Genomic DNA, 6,041 nt, shown 5'->3' on the forward strand with positions numbered 1-6,041 from the left:
GGCCGGACCGCGGGGCCGCCTCAGGCCCGGTCTGGGCTCAGTTCGCCAACAGGGGCTTGGTAAGTAAAGTTTACACGAGTATTCACTTATCATACGAGATTACGGTATCAAAAGAGGGGGTTTAAGGCAAAGCTTTGCCTGGTTACATTCACATAATCAATTAGGTTGGAAAAATCCTCTGAGATCATCGAGTCCAGCCTTTGACGGAACACCAGCACTGTGTCAACCAGACCATGGCAGTGAGTCCCACGTCCAGTCTTGCCTTAAACACCTCCACGGACAGTGACTCTGCCACCTCCTCGGGCAGCCCATTCCAGTGTCTAATCACTCTTTCTGGGAAGAAATTCCTCCTAATGTCCAACCTAAACCTCCCCTGGGTGCTGCTTGAGTCTACGTCCTTTTGTCTTGTCATGAGTTGTTTGAGAGAACATCCTGATCTCCATCTTGCTACAACCTCCTTTCAGGCAGTTCTAGAGTCTGAACCTCCCTTTCTCCAGGCTAAACAATCCCAGCTCTCTCAGCTGCTCCTCACAGGACTCGTGCTCCAGACCCTTCACCAGCTCAGCTGCCCTTCTCTGGACACACTCCAGCGCCTCAATGTCCTCCCTGAACTGAGAGGCCTAGAACTGGACAGAGCACTCGAGGTGTGGCCTCACCAGTGCTGAGTACAGAAGAATCATTGTCTCTGAAGACATTCCTTGTTGTGAATGAGAAAATACTCATATCACCAACCCTCTTCTAATATATTCCCATACCTTTGCCCAGGTCAGCTTTTAAAAGTAACTATAAAAGTTTTTGTGGCCTATTAAGAGTAGATTGAACCTTTTATATGTAAGCAAAGGTGTGTTGTTTGCTTCTATATTATTGATGTATTACCCACAGAGCTATTATGGTCCTTTGTAGTCAAGTTCAATTATACTTGTTTAAATTCAAAGAAATGGAAAATTGCTACAGGTTGAAAAAGAGGAGATTTGCTTGCTTAACATTAGCTGTATAGGAACAGATTCCCTCCTTAGGGAACAGGTCAGGCTGTTCAGATACTGCTTCTCTTTGGGAACCACACAGTGCAGTGGGAATGTGCTATAGAGCCCCATGAGGCTGGGGCTACTTTTAGCTCTGGCAGGACCCCCCCTTAACTGGGCAGATGCAGAAGTATGGGCCAGACCAAAGCAGCTGGGCCATGCTCCCTGCTGAGTGTGTACCAGCAGGCTGTGTGCTTCTCCCGGTAAGAAAACACAATCCAGGGGAATACAGTGTCCCTAGGCAGGATCATACAGACCTGCCACTGTCACAAACAATGTTTGGCTGCAGGAATTGGCTTGGGAGGCAAATGAGTAGGGCAAGTCCTGTGATTCCCAAGGCATGGGCGTTTCCACTAAAACAAATGAGGTATCACCATGGGTGTGCCCCAGCTTCTGCCTGGGATTGGGGTGAGTCTAACATGGCTCTGTTGGCAGCATCCCAGACTACAGGACTGAGCAGGTAGGTGCAGTCAGGAACATTTGCTGTTACCGCTTATAAAGTCCCAGTGCCTTCACTACCTTTTTTCACACTAGAACATTATAAATTAGATTACATTACAGAAGCTGGCATCTCTCTTCTGAGGGAAATTTCCTTTTTGTTTTCTTTTCTTCCTTGATAATATTTCACAACTGCTGAATAACTCCAAAGCCACAAAGCATATGTCTAGGCTATACTGTGGTCTGACAGAGACAGGACTTAACCGAGGTAGAAGCAGCTGTCAGGTCTTTTAAGATGTTCAGTAGCATCTAAGGCTATTTTGTAGCCCTTCCCTTGTGAGTCTTTAGAATGTCTTCATGCAGAATTGCTAGATTATGAATACAGATGGTAGTACTGAAGACAACTGTCTTGAGGACAGACTGCTTTTCAGGGAGCCACAGAAACACAAAACAAGACTACAAAAGATAAAATAGATGGCAACCTCTTTCCAATTTCTGCTGTCTTTAAGCTGGTTTTCCCGTTCAGGCCCTCTCCAGGAAATACATATCAACGATGCATGAATGATAAAGGTTAGCTTGCCATTTAAAGCCTAACTTATTGAGGCCAATTTATTTATTTTTTTATAAGAGGTTAAGGAAAAGTGAAACTACAGCAAAGCTAGGGCAAAGCTCATGTGACAGAGAAGGAATGAAAACTGGACAACAGCATAGCAGTTGGTATCTTGAAAATATTTAAAGCATTACATTATGCTGCTCTTCACAGAGGTACAGCAGGTGTTCCTCACCCTTTTAATCACACCAACATTCCAGTACGGTATTTTTCCTTTAAAGAGAGAATTGAAACAACAGTTACTGTAAGTAACAATAGGCTTTAATGCAAATAACAGTAACTGGCTGACTGTGATGTGATGGAAATCCCATTCCAGGTATACAGCTATTAATTTCCTTTTGGTTATGTGCTACACCTGACAGTTTTCCAGAAAAAGAAGTCTTTCTTACCCTGCCACAGCATCTTCTGGACTGGCAGGAGCAGAGCTAAAGGCAGGACATGGTGGCAGAGAAGCAACCCCACAGTTAGATGCTGAGCTGTGGTAACATCTCCAGTCAGCCAGGCACAGAGAGGGACATCAGTGGAAGCAGATTAGTGATGAGTGACCTGGTTTTCTCCCTCATTACATCTCCTCCAAGACACCCTCCATAGTGACCAAAAAGCAATACCAACGGAGAAAGCCCCCTCACTAGAGGAGATGGCAGTGTACACAGTATAGCTGTATGACAGTTGCCACTTCTTGCCCCCATGTTGAAATAATTTCCAAAACTGTGACTGGAGTTCCTTGAAGCAGTTGAGTAAATGCCAGCTACTGCAATAAGGGGGCTCCAGGCCACAGCTGCATTGCTGTTTTCATCAAGTGAGCCCCAGTGGCTCTTTGGCACACTCTGTGTACTGTGTTACAATGCAGCACTACAGCCTGAGTCCCTCACACTCAGAATTGGCCTCACGAATTCATGTTCTCCCTTTTTCACTTTCATAAATGCAGTTATGGGGTTTTTTTGCTTTTCTTGACAGAAGGCAAGGAAGAAGGAAGTAGAAAAATGGGGAAGCAGCTTGGAAAACACTGAAAGAGACAGACTTAGTTTCATTGGAAGAGTGATGAGGAAGAGGAAGAAGAGTATGTTACTGCACAATTCAGGGAGCTCCATTGAAGACAGCCTGTCTGAGGCACATCTCCCTCCTTCATTTTGATGTTCTTACATGGGCACCTCAACATATTCTGTTCAAGACTATCCCCATGTATTACATGAAGTAAATACAGGATGATTAGCTAGCAAATGGAATACTCCAAGTACTGTAACATTGAGCTCAGAGAAGACTTCAATGTGTTGCATCTGTTGAACTTTCTTTAGCTCTTGAGGCTCTATTTTTGTGCTCAGTATTGCAACTGAACTTCACAAACCGTGACACCACACTAAACAGGCTCGAATGTGTGATTTTTAAACAGCTGAAGATGAAGAATTAGCATTTTTAACAGCTGTTACTAAGTATCCCTTATGGCACCAGAGATGAAATCCCCACACTTTCCAAATGCAAGCTTAGGCTAACTCTTCTCAGTGGTTTTCTGCATGCATCTGCATGGCACAGAGAAGCATTAAGCCATGAGGTATTTGATAGGCAACAGTTCTGCTGCTGTAGGTGTCCCACTGCAAACTGTTTGCTCCCCAAGAAGAGACTGCAGCCCATCAGGCAGCAATTCTTGCATTTCAGAAGTATCACTAGAAATATAAGGTTAATATAGTAGCTTGTCCATCAAACCTAAAAGCCATGTGCATGTTCCAGGGATTGTAATTTTCAGCTGAAAAATATGACCTGCCTGGAAATAAAGTGGACATTTACTCAAAAATTTCAAGCTTAAAATTTGCAGAACAGCTTTATTAGAATCAGCATACTCAAAAGAACTGACATGGGAACAGGGTAGAGAAGGAGGAAGAGAAGACTTACAAAATTCCCCTGAAACCTTTTAGTTTCAGTCCAATCAGCAACTTGTCTACATTGGACTAGCCCTGAAAGTCTAAAGGAATTTAGTTGATTTTTATTGTAGCATTTTTTCAGTGTTCATACTGAATAGAATTTTAAAAGTATCATTATTAAAATTGTCCTGTAGTTCCTGTATCACCTCTTTGCTTTCTGCATCTTATGCGCTAGTCTGAAACTTTGTACCCAACAGCACTAAAGGCACAGAAGAGTGATTGAGAGCAAAATTAATGTAATTTGTAATGTTACTCTTTCAAAAATTGAGGTAATCCCAAACCTTACCCCTCCGCAGCCTAGAGCAAGAAGGTATTCTTGCCAAATTAGCTTCACTGTTTTCACCCAATTTATTTATTTTGGCGCTTCACTTGATGGCGAAAGGAGAAAAGGGAGCAGGGTTTACTGGCACTACCTTTTGTGAAAAGGGCCCTTTGTCACAGAGACTGTGTTTTGCATGATAGCTGTGGTAAATCCCACCTTAATTGTCTACTCTCACCAAAGCAGGAGTTGGGGGAACTGCAGCTCAAGAGGAAAAAGCAACCAGCCCAGGAGCCTTCGTCTCATCAGAGGGAAACAAGAAGTCAAAGACATCAGGTTACACAGAAATATTCTCAGGTATTTTCCTTTTGTGGTAAATTTTCCCCCCCAGACAGCATGAGCAGGCTGCAGATAGGAAGTGACAGTAGCATTAAGAGAATTTGAAGGAGGTAAGCAAGCTACTTTAGTCTTTTAGAATGAAGAGGCATGGTAGGGAACAGTCTTTGTGTAAACAAGCATTTGTAAATAAGAATTTAAAAATCAAAACAACCAAAAAACTCCAAAGCTATAGGGGTTTAGGGAAAAACACATTTAGAAGCTTCAAATACACAGAAGTGACATCTGTTTCAAGAAGTGAAATTATAATGACTCATTTGTAAGGTTTTCCCCTGTCCCAGCCTTCCCAAATTAGGGAACCTGGTGTAATAGCTATTAATATATTATATGGCAAATTTCCCACCTTCATAAAGGGTTTTGTGCTTTGATAGATGCCCAAAGGAATTAACCTAGAGACTGCAGTTGTCTTTCAAAAATATGGACAATATCCACTAGTTTAAAATGTTGCCCTTAAAATCCAGTTCCACCCTAATGACACATACCCATACCACTGCAGTGGTGTGAGAATGGGTCCTGTTTTTCATCATCAGAGGATCCTTTCTCTCAAGCACACTCCAAATTCAGTTTCAAGTTTACATACTGAACCTAGACAACTGTTCTGATACTGATGCATGCCATGCATCCATCATTAGAAGCCTAATTTTTTTCTTCCAAACAATTTACTCTATACAGCTGTTCATCAGCAGGTCATGCATTTCCCCATGTGTCCCCCCCAACCTTTACTGAACTGTTGACATAAGCAAAATTTTCAGGGCTGCAGTTAAAGACAGCTAAGAACATTCACTGAAACTTCTCAGTTGACAGTTCAATCTTCTATTTTAACAAGTGTGCTTATCTTGAGGCAGTTAAGTGCACAACTAGATAAATGTTGCTCTTAAAAAAATTTAGGTATTTTGAAAATATGGAGGTAACTCAGGTCAAGGGAGGTGATCCTGTCCCTCTACTCAGCCCTAGGGAGGCCACACTTGAAGTGCTGTGTCCAGTTTTGGGTTCCTCAGGAGCCCTGATCAGGTCCCATGGAGGAGAACAAAGATGATTAAGGGAAGGGAGCATCTCTCTCACAAGGAAAGGCTGAGGGAGCTGGGCCTGTTCAGCCTCCAGAAGAGATGACTGCGAGGGGACCTCAACAATGTCTGCCAGTATCCAAAGGGAGGGTGCCAAGAGGATGGAGCCAGGCTCTTCTTGGTGGTGCCCAGCAATAGGGCAAGAGGCAACAGCCAGAGAGTGATGCACAGGAAGCTCTGCTGGAATGTGAGGAAGAACATCTTTACTGTGCAGGTGACTGTGCACTGGAACAGGTTGCCCTGGGACACTATGGAGTCTCCCTCACTGGAGATATTCAAGAACTGCCTGGACATGGTCCTGTGCCATGTGCTCTGGGATGACCCTGCTTGAGCAGG

This window comes from Camarhynchus parvulus, chromosome 2 (genome assembly GCF_901933205.1).
Source record: "Camarhynchus parvulus chromosome 2, STF_HiC, whole genome shotgun sequence".
NCBI lineage: Eukaryota > Metazoa > Chordata > Aves > Passeriformes > Thraupidae > Camarhynchus > Camarhynchus parvulus.